The 18864-nt window shown below is 42.5% G+C and overlaps 1 pseudogene; it reads right to left on the bottom strand.

Annotated features, from left to right (window-relative positions):
* Positions 1-547: 547 nt before the first annotated feature.
* LOC128069604 (ferritin heavy chain-like) overlaps positions 548-18864 on the bottom strand; it is a 62250-nt pseudogene continuing 43933 nt past the window's right edge.

The raw sequence follows: 18864 nt of genomic DNA, 5'->3' as shown, positions 1-18864 counted from the left end.
GCATGTGTGTGTGTTTAGTCACTCAGTCGTGTCCCACTCTTTGTGAGCCCATGGACTGTATAGCCTACCAGGCTCCTCTGTCCGTGGGATTCTCCAGGAAAGAATATAGAAGTGGGTTGCCATTTCGTCCTCCAAGGGACCTTACCAACCCAGAGATTGAACCCTGATTTCCCATTGCAGGTGAACTCTTTACCATCTGAGCCACCAGGGAAGTCCAGGGAAGGTATGTTTTTATTTTTCAGGATCCCATGGAACCCCTTCTCCCTTCCTCTGTGCAGATCCTGAGCTGCCTGTGGACAGGGCATTGGTAGATCAAGAGATTCCTGGATACCTGTTTTAAAACTTGAAAGGTTAAGGGTTTGCATGCATGAATCAACAAGGCACCTTTATTTCTTCAGGAAGCAATTACTTTATTGGAAGAACTGGCAAAACTGAAAGAAGGAAAACTTAAGTGAACTTTTTCTGCAAGGGCAATACTGCAGACTGCATGGCAGGCAGGGTGACCTTGGGCAGTCACCCGGGACTCAACAGAAAGTCCAGTCCAGGCTCAGTCCTCCTTATTGCCTTCACCCAGGGTGAGCTTGTCAAAGACGTACTCTGCCAGGACGCCTTCCGGGGACCCCATGTTGCTCAGGTTGCTGACATGGTCTCCCAGCTCCTTGATGAACTTGACCTGCTGGTCCAGGTAGCTGGTTCCCAGGAAGTGGCACAGGTGGGCATCGCTGCTGTCAGTGGCCAGCTGGTGCAGGTTGAGCAGGTTCTGGTTGACGCTCTTCTCCAGGTGCAGGGTGTCCATAAGGGTAGTGTCATCGGCATATCTGAGGTAATTGATTTTTCTCCCTATAATCTTGATTCACGCTTGTGCTTGCTCCAGCCCAGTGTTTCTCATGATGTACTCTGCATATAAGTTAAATGAGCGGGGTGACAATATACAGCCTTGACGTACTCCTTTTCCTATTTGGAACCAGCCTGTCATTCCATGTCCAGTTCTAACTGTTGCTCCCTGACCTGCATGTAGGTTTCTCAAGAGGCAGGTCAGGTGTTCTCGTATTCCCATCTCTTTCAGAATTTTCCACAGTTTATTGTCATCCACACAGTCAAAGGCTTTGGCATAGTCAATAAAGCAGAAATAGATGTTTTTCTGGAACTCTCTTGCTTTTTTGATGATCCAGCGGATGTTGGCAATTTGATCTCTAGTTCCTGTGCCTTTTCTAAAACCAGCTTGAACATCTGGAAGTTCACGGTTCACATATTGCTGAAGCCTGGCTGGGAGAATTTTGAGCACTACTTTGCTAGCATGTGAGATGACTGCAATTGTGCAGTAGTTTGAGCATTCTTTGACATTGCCTTTCTTTGGGATTGGAATGAAAACGGACCTTTTCCAGTCGTGTGGCCACTGCTGAGTTTTCCAAATTTGCTGGCATATTGAGTGCAGCACTTTCACAGCATCATCTTTCAGGATTTGAAATAGCTCAACTGGAATTCCATCACCTCTACTAGCTTTGTTTGTAGTGATGCTTTCTAAGGCCCACTTGACTTCACATTCCAGGATGTCTGGCTCTAGGTGAGTGATCACACCATTGTGATTATCTGGGTTGTGAAGATCTTTTCTGTACAGTTCTTCTGTGTGTTCTTGCCACCTCTTCTTAATATCTTCTGCTTCTGTTAGGTCCCTACCATTTCTGTCCTTTCTTGAGCCCATCTTTGCATGAAATGTTCCCTTGGTATCTCTGATTTTCTTGAAGAGATCTCTAGTCTTTCCCATTTTATTGTTTTCCTCTATTTCTTTGCATTTATCGCTGAGGAAAGCTTTGTCTCTCCTTGCTATTCTTTGAGACTGTGCATTCAAATGGGTATATCTTTCCTTTTCTCCTTTGCTTTTTGCTTCCCTTCTTTTCACAGCTATTTGTAAGGTGTCCTCAGCCAGCCATTTTGCTTTTTTGCATTTCTTTTTCTTGGGGATAGTCTTGATCCCTGTCTCTTGTACAGTGTCACAAACCTCCCTTCATAGTTCATTCAGGCACTATGTCTATCAGATCTAGTGGCAGACCACTTCAGTATTCTTGCCTTCAGAACCCCATGAACAGTATGAAATGGTAAAAATATGGGACACTGAATGATGAACTCCCCAGGTGGGTAGGTGTCCAGTATGCTACTGGAGATCAGTGGAGAAATAACTCCAGAAAGAATGAAGGGATGGAGCCAAAGCAAAAACAACACCAAGTTGTGGATGTGACTGGTGATAGAAGCAGGGTCTGATGCTGTAAAGAGCAATATTCCATAGGAACCTGGAATTTTATGTCCATGAATCAAGGCAAAGTGGAAGTGGTCAAAGGGGAAATGGCAAAAGTGAATGTTGACATTCTAGGAATCAGCGAACTAAAATGGACTGGAATGGGTGAATTTAACTCAGATGACCATTATATCTACTACTGTGGGCAGGAATCCCTTAGAAGAAATGGAGTAGCCATCATAGGCAACAAGAGAGTCCGAAATGCAGTAGTTGGATGCAATCTCCGAAATGACAAAATGATCTCTGTTCGTTTCCAAGGCAAACCATTCAATATCACAGTTATCCTAGTCTATGCCCCAACCAGTAAAGCTGAAGAAGCTGAAGTTGAACCGTTCTATGAAGACCTACAAGACCTTTTAGAATGAACACCCGAAAAAATGTCCTTTTCATTATAGGGGACTGGAATGCTAAAGTAGGAAGTCAGGAAACACCTGGAGTAACAGGCAGATTTGGCCTTGGAGTACAGAATGAAGCAGGGCAAAAGCTAATAGTTTTGCCAAGATAATGCACTGGTCATAGCAAACACCCTCTTCCAACAACACAAGAGAAGTCTCTACACATGGACATCACAGATGGTCAACACCGAAATCAGATTGATTATATTCTTTGCAGCCAAAGATGGAGAAGCTCTATACAGTCAGCAAAAACAAGACCTGGCTCAGATCATGAACTCCTTATTGCCAAATTCAGACTTAAAGAAAGTGGGGAAAACCACTAGACCATTCAGGTATGACCTAAATCAAATCCCTTATGATTATACACACACATTGGGCCCATCTAAATTTTAAGATTGTTGATTCTACTTCTATTTAAAAAAAAGTAATTGGACTCTTCTCCATATGGATTGCATTAAGTCAATGGATGGGTTTGGGTGAAAAGTGAAAACAGTATGAAAATTTTAAGTATATTTTTTCAAATCTATGAACATGGGATAGCTTTTCATTTATTTATGTTTTCTTTGATTTTGTTCATCAGTGTTGTACAGTTTAAAGTGTATAGATCTTTTGCCTACTAGGTTGTACTTTTCCATTAAGTATTTTTTTTGTTTTTGATGCTATTGTAAATGAGATCATTTTCTCTACTTCATTTTCAGATAATTCTTTGTTTGGGTGTAGAAACACTACTGAATTTTGCATGTTAATTTTGAATCCTGCAACTTTACTGAATTTGTTGATTAGATTGAACTGTTTTTTGGTAGAATCTTTAGGACTTTTATAGATATAAAATCATGTTGTCTGCAAATAGAAACAATTTTACTTTTTCCTTTCAAATTCTGCTGCATTTTATTTCCTTTCCTTGCCAGATTGCACTAGCTAAAACTTCCATGCTATGTTGAATAGAAGGGTTGAGAATGGGCACCCTTGTCTTATTTCAAATCTTATAGGAAAGCTTTCAGTCTTTCATCATTTAGTATGATTTTTGCTGTTGCTTGTCAACATTGCAACAATGTTATATGTTGTTATCATGCTGAGGTAAATCCCTTCAATATCTAATTTGTGAAGTTTTTTAAATTATTAACAGATGTTAAATATTGTGCAGTGCTTTCTCTGCATCTATCGAGTTGATCATATGATTTTTATTTTTCACTCTACGAATATGATATATGACATTGATTAATTTGTATGTGTTAAACCTTCCCTGACTCCCAAGGATAAATCCCACTCAATCATGGTGAATGGTCTTTTTAATGTGCTGCTGAGTTCAGTCTGCTAGTATTTTATTGAGTATTTTACATCTATGTTTATCAGGTATATAGGCCTATAATATTCTTTTCTGATAGTGTCCTTTTCTGGCTTTTAGGTAGCAGGATGGCCTCATAAAATGACTTTGAGAGTGTTTGCTCCTCTTTGCTTTTTGGGCAAGTAGTGGCATTAATTTTTTTAATATTTTAAAATTTTTATTTATTTGGCTGCCAGGTCTTAGTTTTGGCACGTGGGATCTTTGATCTTTCTTGCAGCATGTGGGATCTAGGTCCCTGACAAGGATCAAACCCAGGCTCCTTGCAGGGGGAACACAGAGACTTAGCCACTGGACCACCAGGAAAGTCCCTAATGGTATTAATTTAAAAAAAAAAAAAGTCTAGTAAGATTCAACTGTGAAGCTATCTGGTCCTGGGTTTGTCTTTTTTAGGAGATGTGTGATTACTGACTCAGTCTCCTGACTAGTAATTTGTCTTTTTCTTTTCTTCCTGGTTCAGTCATGGTAGATTGTAGTTTTCCAAGAATGTTCCCATTTCTTCTAGGTTCTCCTGTTTGTTGGCATATAGTTATTCATGGTAGCTTATAATGATTCTTTGTATTTCTGTTGTAATGTCTCCCTTTTCATTTATAACTTTATTGGTTTGAAACCTCCCTTTTCCCCTAGCTAGTCTAGCCAACGGCATGTCAATTTTGTTTATCTTTTCAAAGAAACTACTTTTAGTTGGGTTAATCTTTTGTATTGTTTTCCTGTTCTCGATTTCATTTATTTCTACTCTAATATTATTGATATCTTTCTTATGCTGCTCAATTTGGGTGTAACTTTCTACCCCACCCCCACCACCCAATTCCTTAAGACATATAAAGTTAGGTTTTTTATTTGAAATTTTTCTAGCTCCTCAATGTAAATGTGTTTTGCCATGAACTTCCTCTTAGAATTGATCTCACACTGACTTGGTGGGGTTGTGGACTGTGGGACATTCTGTGATAAGGGCATCATAATGGACTGTCTGCCCTCCATCAAGTTACCAGAGTGAAGCAGATGGTCAGGTGATGTAAAAAAATAATCACAGAAGCATGGTGAAACAGAATCAGAGCTCAAGATACTGGGTTGGCAAAAAAAAAAAAAATTGTCTAAATTTTTCCATAACATCTTACAGAAAAACCTGAATAACTTTATGGCTAACCCAATAAAAAGGGTATCATGTTAGAGGGTAAAAGCTCAAGGATTGCCAGAAATGACCAAAAGTGGAATTTGGAGGGATGTATAATTGTATAATAACGTCCATCATTGTTTCCAAGGTTCATATCAAATAGTTTAAAATTATAACACCTTATTTTACACTGATAACAACTTCAACTGAATTTCTTTATATATATAAAGAAACTTTTTATATATAATTCATGCATCATGTGGGATCTTTCTTTCATTGCTATGCATGCCTTTAGTTGCCTTGTGGCATGTAGGATCTTAGTTCTTCAACCAAGGATCAAACCCACATTCCATCCATTGGAAGATGGATTCTTAACTGGACAAGGGAAGTCCCTCAACTGAATTTCTAACCTTACCACTTTTACTTCTCCTTCCCATCACATTTTTTGATTGTTGATATTACAGTGTATATATTTTTTATATTGCTTAAGTAATAACAGGCTATTGTAGTTATAGTAATTTGTATTACATTTGTTTAACTTTTAAGCTAGAGTAGTAAATGGTTTATGCACCACCATTATCATACTACAGTCTAATTTGAATATATATTTACCATCACCAGTGAGTTTTACTCTGCTTTTTTGTTTTTATGTGTTTATTTATTCCTTCCTTCCTTCATTTACTTTTTTCAGGCAAGGCTTTATTGGGGCTGCTACTGCTTCTACAGTGAGAACAAACAACAGGTTCTCTTATTTATTTGCTCCCTGAGGTGGGGCTAGCTTGTTCCTTATATGGGGTGAGGGTGGAGGTCTGTTCAGAGGTCAAGCCGGAGGTGTCACCCCTTAGGTGGTGTTCTATGCAGAGGGCATGAGCAGTACCCTGCTTTTTCTCCAGGCTCTTTAGAAGTGGCAGTTGGGTTTTTGGCCTCTCTGTATCTTTTGTCCAGCATTTGCCCCAACTGCACATGCACACAGCTATTTTCAGTCCCATATAGTTCCTTTGTATTTCGTTACTGGATAAAAAGTGTCTCCAGGTGCAAGCTTTGCAGCATTGCAGCAAGGGTCTCAGATCCCAGCCAGTCTCATTCCCGCAAGAGACTCTACATCCTTATTCTTAAGGAGTAAGGGGCTGAAGGTCTCTTTTTCTGAAACTTCTTCCTGCTTGACAGGGGCCACAGACCCTAGCCTGTACTAGAGGTGTAGAAGTTCCTCAGTGACTGTTCCAAGGACCTGTAGGAACCTGGGCCACTTGCCACTGGAATGAGCTGAATTCCTTGAGCCATCATGAGCCTCACTTCAAACTGTTAACACCTTTAAAAGACACAGACTTAACCAAAAGGTTAATAAATAAACAAGGGCTAAAAAAGACAACAGCAATAGCCATTAAAGGGCCTAGAAAGGGAAGGAACCAGGGTAACTTTCTTAACTGTTGACCATTCAAGGGAGGCAGTATCTCCCCTGCCAAAATTAGGAAGCCACTCTGCCGAGGTGTGTATTTCCTCAATATTAACTTGTATATGTCCTGTTGCATTGATCCCAATGTAGCAGGGAGTATCAGTTATTGCACAAACTCTGCGTTGGTCTGCCAGAAGGTAACCAAGGATCGGACAACTGTCAAGAACCACATCAGCCAAGGAAACGAGAGGTCCCAGGTCCAGTTAAGACTTCAAACAGGAGCCAATGCACTACATCATTTTACTTAACTGTTGATCATCCCTGTCTTTTTAAAAATTAATTAATTTATTTTTGGTTGTGCTGAGTGTTTGTGGCTATGTCGGGTCTTCATTGCTGCATGCAGGCTTTCTCTAATTGCATCAAGTGGGAGATTCTCATTACAGTGGCTTCTGTTGTTGCAAAGTGCGGGCTCAGTAAGTCATGAGCTTAGTTACCCTGCGGCATGTGGAAATCTTCCTGGATCAGGGATCAAACCTGTGTCCTGCATTGTCAGGTGGATTCTTAACCACTGGACTACCAGGGAAGTCCTGTGCCTGTCTTTTGAAAAAGTATCTCAGATCTTCCACAGGCTCACAGGTGTATTGTTCTTCTGTTGTGATCTTTGCTGTTTTTGTAGGTAAAAACTTTAGTCTGGACAAATGTACAACTGCAAGATATCCCTTGCAGTTTGACAGTAATCGGGATGGTTAAAATTACTTTATAGGGGGCCTTCTATTACAGCAATCTTTGGTATTTGAGGGACCCCCCCTTTCCAGGTTTTAAGAAGAACTTTGTCCCTGGGGGTTTATTTTTGAAGGAACTGATCCTTCCTCTATGTTTTTAGTGGGAGCAGGCAGTGCCTTGTAGGCACTGTCCTGGATTGCCTTCTGAACTTGTGCTAGATTTTTTTATGTGTATATCTCATGGCCTGGCTCACTTCCTCATCCAGTAGAAAGTTAATAATAAGCAAAGACCTCCCATAGGTCATTTCAAATGGGCTAAATCTCAGACCACACCTGGGGGCTATATGGACCCTGAGGAGTACAATAGGAAGCAAATTGGTCCAGGGTTCATGAGTTTCTTGGCAGAGTTTCAATGTGGTTTTCTTTAAAGTATGGTTCGTTTTCTCTGCCTTCCCTGAAGACTGGGAATACCAAGAGGTATGTAGCTTGTAGTCTATTCCTAGGGCTCTTGTGAGCCCCTGTGTGATTTTGGCTGTAAAAGAGAGCCCATTATTGCTCTCAAGGGACTTTGGAAGTCCAGACAGAGGAATTACTTCTTTTATAGGGGACTTATAGGTGTCTTTCACCTTTTCAGATTGGGTGTGGAAGGCTTCAACCCATCCTGTGAATGTATCAACAAATGCTAGATGTTTATATCCTGACAGTGTGGACATTTGGATGAAATCTTAACTACCAGTCTTCCTCCAGGTATGGACCTCAGTGTTCAATTGACCTGAGTAATGAAGGGGGGATTGGATGGGTCTCTGTGTTATTGTGGGCACATAAATCACAGGCAGTATTGCTTATTTTACTGTTGTTTTAAGCCTCTTCACTGAAAAGGCCTTCTGCATCAAGTCCCATAGTACATCCCTTTTGGAGTGAAGGGTGTCATGTAAGCTCTCAGTGAGTTTCCATTGTTGGGCATCAGAGATTAGAATCTTACCCTCCTTTTTTAATATCAGCCTGTGATTCCCTACTCATAGCCCCATTTCTCAGCATATTCTTGTTCCTGTGGGGGAACTCTGGGGAAGGCTAGGAAGTTCAGGGGGACCAGTCACTAAAGCCAGAACCTGTTTAGGTTCCTGCAGTTGAGCTGCCTGTTTTTCAGTTCAGTCAGCTTTGCTGTTCCCTTGGCTCACAAAAGATCCCTCCTCTGATGGCCCCTACAGCTGATTACTGCTACCAGGGTCAGAAGCTGCATGGCTTCTAAAAGAGCTGAAATCACATCTTTATGTTTTAAGGGGGAATTTCTAGCGGTTAACATTTCTCCTTTTTTTGAAATGGCAACCAGAGCAAGTCTATCCTAAAGGAAATCCAGTCCATCCTAAAGGAAATCAGTCCTGAATATTCACTGGAAGGACTGATGGCTGAAGCTGAAACTCCAGTACTTTGGCCACCTGATGCGAAGAGCTGACTCATTTGAAAAGACCCTGATGCTGGGAAAGATTGAGGGCGGGAGGAGAAGGGGACAACAGAAGATAAGTTGGTTGGATGGCATCACTGACTCGATGGACATGGGTTTAAATAAACTGCAGGAGTTGGTGATGGACAGGGAAGCCTGGCATGCTGCAGTCCATGGGGTCACAGAGTCGGACACAACTGAACAAGTGAACTGAACTGAACATGAGCAGGTAGCACATGGAACCCAAATTTAGAGTCTGTAAAAATATTTAATTTCTTATTTTCTGCTAATTGCAAAGCTCTTATTAATGCAGTTAGTTCAGCCTTGCCTTTCAGTGTCGTATCTTTTTGCCTTTTCATGCTGTTCATAGGGTTCTCAAGGCAAGAATGCTGCAGTGGTTTATGATTCCTTTCTCCAGTGGACCACTTTTTGTCAGAACTCTCCACCATGATCCATCCATCTTGGGTGGCCCTACGTGGCATGGCTCATAGTTTCATTGAGTTACACAAGGCTGTGGTCCATGTGATCGTTTTGGTTAGTTTTCTGTGATTGTGGTTTTCATTCTGTCTGCCTTCTGATGGATGTGGATAAGAGGCTTGTGCCAGCTTCCTGATGTGAGGAACTGGCTGTGGGGAAAGCTGAGTCTGTGGGGTGGCAGGGCCCTGGCTTCTATGATGTCTTCTAGGCTAACTATGGCATATATTGTCTTTCAGGTTCCCACTTCTGCAAAACCGCTCCCATCAGTAAGCCTCTTGGCCTCAGGGCTACCAAGAGGCTCTTCTAGAAGATCAGACCTGTTGGAGTAAGTTTGTTTTGGGGTCTCCATACACTGATGCACTAAGTCTCCACTCTTGATAGCTGGAAGCAGAGTTGCTGGCACACCTTTAAGGTAATGTCAGGGGTATTAGGAGGGCCTGATACCTTGTTAACCTACTTGTAGTCAACCACTGATGTCCTTTGACTTCCAGAATAGATTGTATCTGATGAGGGATTAATACATGTAAGTGTTGTCCCAGGGTGAGCTTGGAAACATCATAACCAACAGGGCTGTGGCTGCTACCGCCTGCAGTTAGCTTGGCCATCCCAGGGCCACTGAGTCCAGTTGTTTTAAAAATAAGCCAGTGATGTCTGATCTGGTCACAGCTTTTGGGTCAGGACAACCCATGCTATCCCTCACCTGTCGTGAACATACAGGATAAATGGCTTGTCCAAATTCGGAGGCCCTGGTGCTGGTGCTCAGTTCAACTCAATCTTTATAGAGTCTCAAAGTCCCACTGGTTGTTCATAGTCTGCCGGGAGCCAGTGTGAGGAATCCCACCCGTGACAAGGTCATGAGGAAGGAAGCTGACGTACGCAAGGCGTGCTCAGACTTCAGGGGCCCCTCTGGAAATTCCTAAGCATGTACCCCAACAAAAATCTGCCGGTTTTTGTGCTCTGCTTTTCCACTCTTCTGACATTCTCTGGAAAAAGTCAATTCAGGGCTTTAGTCTTCTGCATTTGAAAGAGTGTTTCAATCCAAAAACCGTTCTGATGGCTTTCTAGCCTGCCTGCAGGACTCATACAGCTGTGCATGTGATTGTTTGAGGCCTCCTGACCGCAGGAGGCACAGGAAGCTTAAAACATCCTAGGAATGTAGGGGCTTCCGAGGAGTCAAAATCTTTAGAATAGGACTGGTTAAAGGTTTCATTTGTTGAGTCAATGCTTGCTGCCAAATTTTCATATCCTTTATTTTTAGATATAGTTGGTATATAGAAAAACAAGTAGTAGACCTGGTATTAGCAACATTAGATCTTTGAGTTAAGTACCTTCTTTGTTATAACCCACTGCACCTTTGTTCTATAGAGATGTAACTTTAGCGCTTTAAGGAAATGCAGATTAAAGAAAAACAGTTAGGGGAAACGAGAGTAACATTCATTAAGAAAGAGAGCCAAAAAAGTGTTAACAAGCCTCCTGGCCAGAAGATAATGTAAATCACCTGAGACCTTTTGTATACAAAAAATATACAGAAAGAGTCTGGGCTGCGAACGCTACATAATTTTGTATTACCCATTGATCTCTATGTATAATCAAAAGTATAAAAGGCCTTGAAGGACAATAGAAGGAGGGCCAGTCGCTGGACTGGTTTCCCCCGTGTCTCCTCTTTACTCTAATTTCAGGCTGAATTCCCATCTGGGGCGTGGAGGCTCACTATGTCTACTTACTTGCCCTGGCTTTTAAGATCTGTAAGAGAGAGAGCCCAAGGCGGGGCACTCTCCGATATTCAAATGGGCGCCGGCGGCCTAACGTAGACAGTGCAAGCTCCTTGTCTGGAGCTTTATTGGTTTTCCACGTAAACCCAAGTTAATCAGCGTCTTCTCTCCACTTAATCTTCCTACTACACTACTTCTTCCTAATCTAATCTTATATTAATAAATAAGTTTTCCTCGCCGACTCCGTCCACCCTTCGAATTCCCTGGATCCACCGGGGCTGAACCCCGGCAATAGTCCATTGAAGGGCTTCCCTTTTTCCTCCCTTTGGAGCCTCATAGAGGGGTTTTGCTGCTGCTGCTGCTGCTGTTGCTGTTGCTGCTGCTGCTGCTGCTGCTAAGTCACTTCAGTCGTGTCCGACTCTGCGCGACCCCATAGGCAGAATCTGGACAGGACAGCACCCAGCCATCCTGAGAAAGCCTCAGAGCTGCCTCCTTGTGGTTTCAGATGGTAGTGCACTAAATGCTGTTTTTTTAAAAAATGTATTTATTTTAATTGGAGGCTAATTACTTTACAATATTGTATTGGTTTTGCCATACATCAACATGTATCCACCAGAGGTATACACATGTTCCCCATCCTGAACCCCCCTCCCACCTCCCTCTCCATACCATCTCTCTGGGTCATCCCAGTGCACCAGCCCCAAGCATCCTATATCCTGTATCGAACCTAGACTGGCAATTCGTTTCTTACATGATATTATACATGTTTCAATGCCATTCTCCCAAATCATCCCACCCTCTCCCTCTCCCGCAGAGTCCAAAAGTCTCTTCTGTACATCTGTGTCTCTTTTGCTGTCTTGCATACAGGGTTATCGTTACCATCTTTCTAAATTCCATATATATGTGTTAGTATACTGTATTGGTGTTTTTCTTTCTGGCTTACTTCACTCTGTATAATCAGCTCCAGTTTCATCCACCTCATTAGAACTGATTCAAATGTATTCTTTTTAATGGCTGAGTAATACTCCATTGTGTATATGTACCACAGCTTACTTATCCATTCATCTGCTGATGGACATCTAGGTTGCTTCCATGTCCTGGCTATTATAAACAGTGCTGTGATGAACATTGGGGTACATGTGTCTCTTTCAATTCTGATTTCCTTGGTGTGTATGCCCAGCAGTGGGATTGCTGGGTCATAAGGCGGTTCTATTTCCAGTTTTTTAAGGAATCTCCACACTGTTCTCCATAGTGGCTGTACTAGTTTGCATTCCTACCAACAGTGTAAGAGGGTTCCCTTTTCTCCACACCCTCTCCAGCATTTATTGCTTGTAGACTTTTGGATCGCAGCCATTCTGATCTATGGCCAGGGCTCGTGACCCTGGGTTCAAAACAAATCCTAAATATTGAACCCATTTCTGTGACATCTGAGCCTTGGTTAGAGAGACTTTATATCCCCCTTTTTGCCAGAAAATTTAGGATGCTAACAGTATTTTGATCTAAATCTTGTTTGGTCTCATGACTTACCAATAAGGCATCAATGTGTTGTAGCAGAGTTCCCTTCTCCAGGCAGAGTTCCCTTCTCCAGGTTCAGTTCTCTATGCTCCCTTGCTAATGCATTTCCAAAAATGGGGGCTGTCCTGAAAACCCTGCAGAAGCATTGCCTAGGTGTATTGCTTAGCCCCTACAATGTCAGGGTCCCTCCATTCAAAGTCAGAAACGTATTGAGAGTCTGGATATAGGGCAGTACAGAAAAATGCATCATTGAGATCCAAAACGGAGAAATACCAGATGTTGCTTAGCACTTGGATGAGGAGGGGGTATGGATTTGTCACCAGTGGGTGAATAGGGATGACTGCTTCACTCACTGCTTGTAAGTCTTGCACAAACTAATACTCCCTGCCAGGCTTCTGAATGGGGAGGATGGGGATGTTGCAAGGGGATTGGCAGGGCGTAATGAGTCTGAGTTTAGGAATTTGCTGAGCAGCAGTTGGAGTCCCCTCAGGGCCTCAAGCTTCAAGGGATATTGTCTCTTCCAGGGGTATTCTTCCCCAGGCCTTAACCCTATTTTTTCTGGGGGAACATATTTAGCCTTCCCTGGCACCAAGGTATCCCAAACTGCAGGATCTACCTGTTCTCTGATTTCTTGGGGGATGTCATGGGGGATATTTTGATGCCCAATGAGTGGATCATATGGGGCTACTAACAGATGCAGTCTCTGTTCAGATTCTTTACCTCTTTGAACTTTACCCTGTCCTGAGAATATATTATGTCCTATTTAGCAACTCTCCCCTGAGGAAGGGAGCGGCATTCTGGCATATACAAAAAAGAGTGACTAATAATAATGGACCCGATTCCGCAAACAAGAGGAGATGTTAATTGCTTTATCTTTGCCTGTCCATCAGCTCCCATCACAGTACAATCATGGCTGGATGGGGGCCAGCCAGCCAAGTCAGAACAGAGCAGGCGGCTCTAGTGTCCACAAGAAATTCAGTTCTTCTGTGCCGGGAGCCAGCACGGGAGATCCCACCCATGACAAGGTCATGTGGAGAGGCCTGATGGGCAAGGCGAGTCAGGCTTCAGGGGTTCCCCCTGGGTTTTCCTGAACATCTACCCCCCAAAACCAGAGTCTGCCTGCTTTATTACTGTGCTTTCCACTCTTCTGACATTCTCTGGAAAAAAGTTAATTCAGAGCTCCAGTTAACAGTCTCCTGCATATAAAAGGAATGTTTCAGCTCAGACTCCTTTGATGGCTCTCTAACTTGCCTGACAAGTTCCCCCAGACTTTTACAATTTGTGAATTGCTTACAGCCCCCCAACCGTGAGAGGCACAAAGCTTAAACGTCTTAAAGATATAGAGCCTTTTAGAGTTAAGAATTAGTTTGGTGAAGAGTTTGTTGAGTTAATGTTTGCCACCAGGCCTCCATATCCTTTATCTTTTAGGCACCTGGGAGGATATTAATCAATGTAATTGGGATGCAGAAATAGGAATATAGTAGTTTTGATGTTAGCAACACTAGACTTTTGAGTTAATTACTTTTCTCTTTATAAATCACTGTACTTCTTTCATTGTTATAAATTGTTGTATCCTTGCTATGTAAGAATGTAACTTTATTTAGTGCTTTCTGAGAGTGGCACAAGACTTTGGAAAGAACAACACAAATAAGTCTTCTGGTTGACAAACCCTTATCAGAAAAGGGCTGTAAAATGTTAATTGGCCTTCTGGCCAGAAGATGATGTAAATCACCTAAGACTTGTGTATACAACTAAGTATGCAGAGAAAAAGCCTGGTCTCGATAAGAGTCAGGGCTGCTGACACTGCATAATTTTGTATTACCCATTGATCTCTATGTACAATCAAAAGGTATAAAAAGCCTTCTGAACAATAAAGGATGGACCAGTTTCTTGGACTAGTCTCTCGGACCAGTTTCTTGGACTAGTCTCTCGAACTAGTTTCTTGGAAATCTGGCTCCCCCCATGTCGGATCTCTCTCTCTCTTTGTCCCTCTCCCTCCCTCTCCTTTTCCGGCTGAATTCCCATCTGGAGCAGGGAGGCTCGCCATGTCTACTTACTTGCCCTGGCTTTTAAGTCCCGTGAGAGAGGGAGCCCAAGGTGGGGCACCCTCCGCTATTCAAACGAGTGCCGGTGGCCTAACATAGATGATGCAAACTTCTTGTCCTGAAGTTTTATTGGCTTTCCCTGTAAACCAAGTTATTCAGCCTCTTTTCTCCACTAAATTTTCCTGCTACACTATTTCTTCCTAACCTCTCTTTATATTTCTAATTAAATAAATTTTTCCTCGCCACGCCGTCCCTGCTTCGAATTACCCTGGATCCACCAGGGCTGGACCCCGGCACTCCTGCCTGCCAAATCCAAGATAATCCAAGGCTCCCCTGGAGTAATGAGGATGGATCAAGTGGGATCTGTTCCCAGGCAGGCCCTTGGGCCCAATCAGTCAGTGGGCAAGAAATCCTAGAGATTCACAAGGCACTGGGGCTGGTTGGGGAAACTCCTCAGTCATCCCACACGAGGGTGCTGTGGGACATTTCATCCTTCTAGTGCCCCCCTTTCCAACAAAAGGCACACTGGTTCAGGCCAGGGTGGCTTCTGGGGGGTCTATCCAGTCTTTTCAGCCATCCAGGGTCCCCTTGAGGTGGTGGGTGAATCAGAGAAACCAAATGCTTCATTTTCTTTATTAGCCACTTATCCTCATTGGCTATGAGGGCTACTTAATTTCTTCTAAGGGATTCTTGCCCACAGTAGTAAATATAGTGGTCAGATATACCCACTTGAATGCAGAGTTGCAAAGAATAGCAAGGAGAGATAAGAAAGCCATCCTCAGTGATCAATGCAAAGAAATAGAGGAAAACAACAGAATGGGAAAGACTAGAGATCTCTTCAAGACAGTTAGAGATACCAAGGGAACATTTCATGCAAAGATGGGCTCAATAAAGGACAGAAATGGTGTGGACCTAACAGAAGCAGAAGCTATTAAGAAAAGGTGGCAAGAACACACAGAAGAACTGTACAAAAAAGATCTTCACGACCCAGATAATCACGATGGTGTGATCACTCACCTAGAGCCAGACATCCTGGAATGCGAAGTCAAGTGGGCCTTAGGAAGCATTAGTATGAAAGCTAGTGGAGGTGATGGAATTCCAGTTGAGCTATTTCAAATCCCAAAAGATGCTGCTTTGAAATTGTTGCACTCAACATGCCAGCAAATTTGGAAAACTCAGCAGTGGCCACAGGACTGGAAAAGGTCAGTTTTCATTCCAATCCCAAAGAAAGGCAATACCAAAAAATGTTCAAACTACCGCACAATTGCATTCATCTCACATGCTAGTAAAGTGATGCTCAAAATTCTCCAAGCCAGGCTTTGGCAGTATGTGAACCGTGAACTTCCAGATGTTCAAGCTGGTTTTAGAAAAGGCAGAGGAACCAGAGATCAAATTGCCAACATCCGCTGGATCATGGAAAAAGCAAGAGAGTTCCAGTAAAAACATCTATTTCTGCCTTATTGACTATGCCAAAGCCTTTGACTGTGTGGACCACAACTGTGGAAAATTCTGAGAGAGATGGGAATATCAGACCACCTGACCTGCCTCTTCAGAAATCTGTATGCAGGTCAGGAAGCAACAGTTAGAACTGGACATGGAATGACAGACTGGTTCCAAATAGGAAAAGGAGTACATCAAGGCTGTATATTGTCACCCTGCTTATTTATCTTATATGCAGAGCACATCATACGAAATGCCAGGCTGGATGAAGCACAAGCTGGAATCAAGATTTCCGGGAGAAATATCAGTAACCTCAGATATGCAGATGACACCACCCTTATGGCAGAAAGTGAAGAACTAAAGAGCCACTTGATGAAAGTGAAAGAGAGTGAAAAAGCTGGCTTAAAACTCAACATTCAGAAAACTAACTTCAAGCCATCCAGTCCCATCACTTCATGGCAAATAGATGGGGAAACGATGGAAACAGCGATAGACTGCATTTTGGGGGGCTCCAAAATCACTGCAGATGGTGACTTCAGCCATGAAATTAAAAGACGCTTGCTCCTTGGAAGAAAAGCTATGACCAACCTAAACAGCATGCTAAAAAGCAGAGACATTACTTTGCCAACAAAGGTCCATCTAGTCAAAGCTATGGTTTTTCCATTAGTCATATATGTATGTGAAAGTTGGATTGCAAAGAAAGCTGAGTGCCGAAGAATTGATGCTTTTGAAGTGTGGTGTTGGAGAAGACTCTTGAGAGTCCCTTGGACTGCAAGGATATACAACCAGTCATTCCTAAAGGAAATCAGTCCTGAATATTCATTGGAAGGACTGATGCTGAAGCTGAAACTCTAATAATTTGACTACCTGATGCAGAGAACTGACTCATTTGAAAAGACCCTGATGCTGGGAAAGATTGAAGGTTGGAGGAGAAGGGGATGACAGAGGATGAGATGGTTGGATGGCATCACCAACTCGATAGACATGAGTTTGAGTAAGCTCTGGGAGTTGGTGATGGACAGGAAAGCCTGGTGAGCTGCAGTTCATGGGGTCACAAAGAGTTGGATACGGATGAGCAACTGAACTGAACTAATCCTCATTGGCCTCTTCCACTAAGTCTCAGTTGTTAGAGACCTTGAAGGCATCCTCTACCAAGGTTGATAATGGGTTTTGAGGCCCAGCCTCAAGCTTTTTTTTAATTTTCTCTGGATATCAGGAGGCCAGATAGGTCTTCCCTTCTGTGGACTCTGGGTCTATATAGGTTTCCTTCCTGAATGCCTCTGTCACTTGACTCAGGAAGACTGCAAGGTTTTTAACTTCTTCCTGTACAACCTTTCTGACCTTATCATAATTTACAGACTTTCTCATATACCTTTTCATTTCTTCTGGAAGACAAGTAATGTAATGTCTCATCCTAGCCTGGCTTACACAATCTTCATAGTCCCCATGTGGCCCATGTTCTGGGGTTGCATCACTACTGCCTGATGAATTTGGTAGTGTGGATGGGTGGCCAGTAGACTTTTTCTGTGTATTCCCTGGCCTTTCTCAGTATATACGCCTTTTCATCCAGAGTGCAACAGTGGGCCAGAATAATTATGATATTCTGCCAGGTGAGAGAGAATGCCAGCCCTAGCCTGACAAATTCATCCCTAAATTTGTTAGGGTTCTCTGAGAACTGGCCAATGACTCCTTGCAGATGAAGCCAGTTAGTTTAGGATTTCTCTTTGGGACATTCCAAGGGCCCTTTGGAGCACTCCACAGTTAACTGGAAGTCTAGAGAATTTCCATTAGAATTTAATATTTTGATATTTGTCAAAAAATTAGAAAACATTTTAAAACACCCAGTCAAACAAGATCGTAGGTTTCTGTGGAACAGTTCTTATTTCTTGAGGTAAAGTAGGGAAAAAAATCTAAAGTAAATGTAGATCACTTAATGGCACACACTCTGTTATCAAACGTAGCATTCCAGAACAACTTTGTTCTCTTACGGGAGAGACCGAATCCAGTCATGCCTCAGTCTTTGTTGTTGAGTTGTTAAGTCGTATCCAAAGTTTTGCAACCTATGGACTGTAGCCAGGCTCCTGTGTTCCCCATTAACTGCCAGAGTTTGCTCAAATTTATGTCCATTGAGTCAATGATGCTGTCTAACCATCTCATCCTTTGCCACTCCTTTTCCTTTTGCCTTCAGTCTTTCCCAGCATCAGGGTCTTTTCCAATGATTCAGTTCTTTGCATCAGGTGGCCAAAGTATTGAAGCTTCAGCTTCAGCATCAGTCCTTCCAGTGAAGATTCAGGACTGATTTCCTTTAGCATGGACTGGTTTGGTCTCCATTCAGTCCAAGGTATTCTCAAGAGTCTTCTCCAACATCACAATTCAAAAGCAGTTCTTTGGAACTCAGCCTTCTTCATGTTCCAACTCTCACGTCCATACATGACTACTGGACAAACCACAGCTTTTTACTATACAGACCTTTGTTGGCAAAGTGATATCTCTGCTTTTTAATATGCTGTCTAGGTTTGTCATAGCTTTCCTTCAAAGGAGGAGGCATCCTTTAATTTCTTGGCTGCAGTCACTGTCCACAGTGATTTTGGAGCCCAAGAAAATAAAATCTCTTACTACTTCCACTTTTACCCCTCTATTTGTCATGAAGTGATGGGACCAGGTGCCATGATCTTAGTTTTTTGAATGTTGAGTTTTAAGCCAGCTTTTTCACTCTCCTCTTTCACTCATCAAGTAGTTCTTTAGTTCCTCTTCACTTTCTGCCATTAAGGTGGTATTATCTGCATATGTGAGGTTGTTGATATTTCTCCCAAGAATCTTCATTCCGGCTTGTGATGCACCAGTCTACTCTTCACCAGACATCTTTAATTTCTTTCACAAGACAAAACTAGGTATATTTAGGTCTGTGTAGCAATTAATATTCCAATATTGTATCTTACTTGAAATGGCCTGAGTATTCCATAAATTCCCATCAT

This window comes from Budorcas taxicolor, chromosome X (assembly GCF_023091745.1).
Source record: "Budorcas taxicolor isolate Tak-1 chromosome X, Takin1.1, whole genome shotgun sequence".
NCBI lineage: Eukaryota > Metazoa > Chordata > Mammalia > Artiodactyla > Bovidae > Budorcas > Budorcas taxicolor.
The sequence above is the reverse complement of the archived record's forward strand: the minus strand, read 5'-3'. Positions and strand labels throughout refer to the sequence as shown.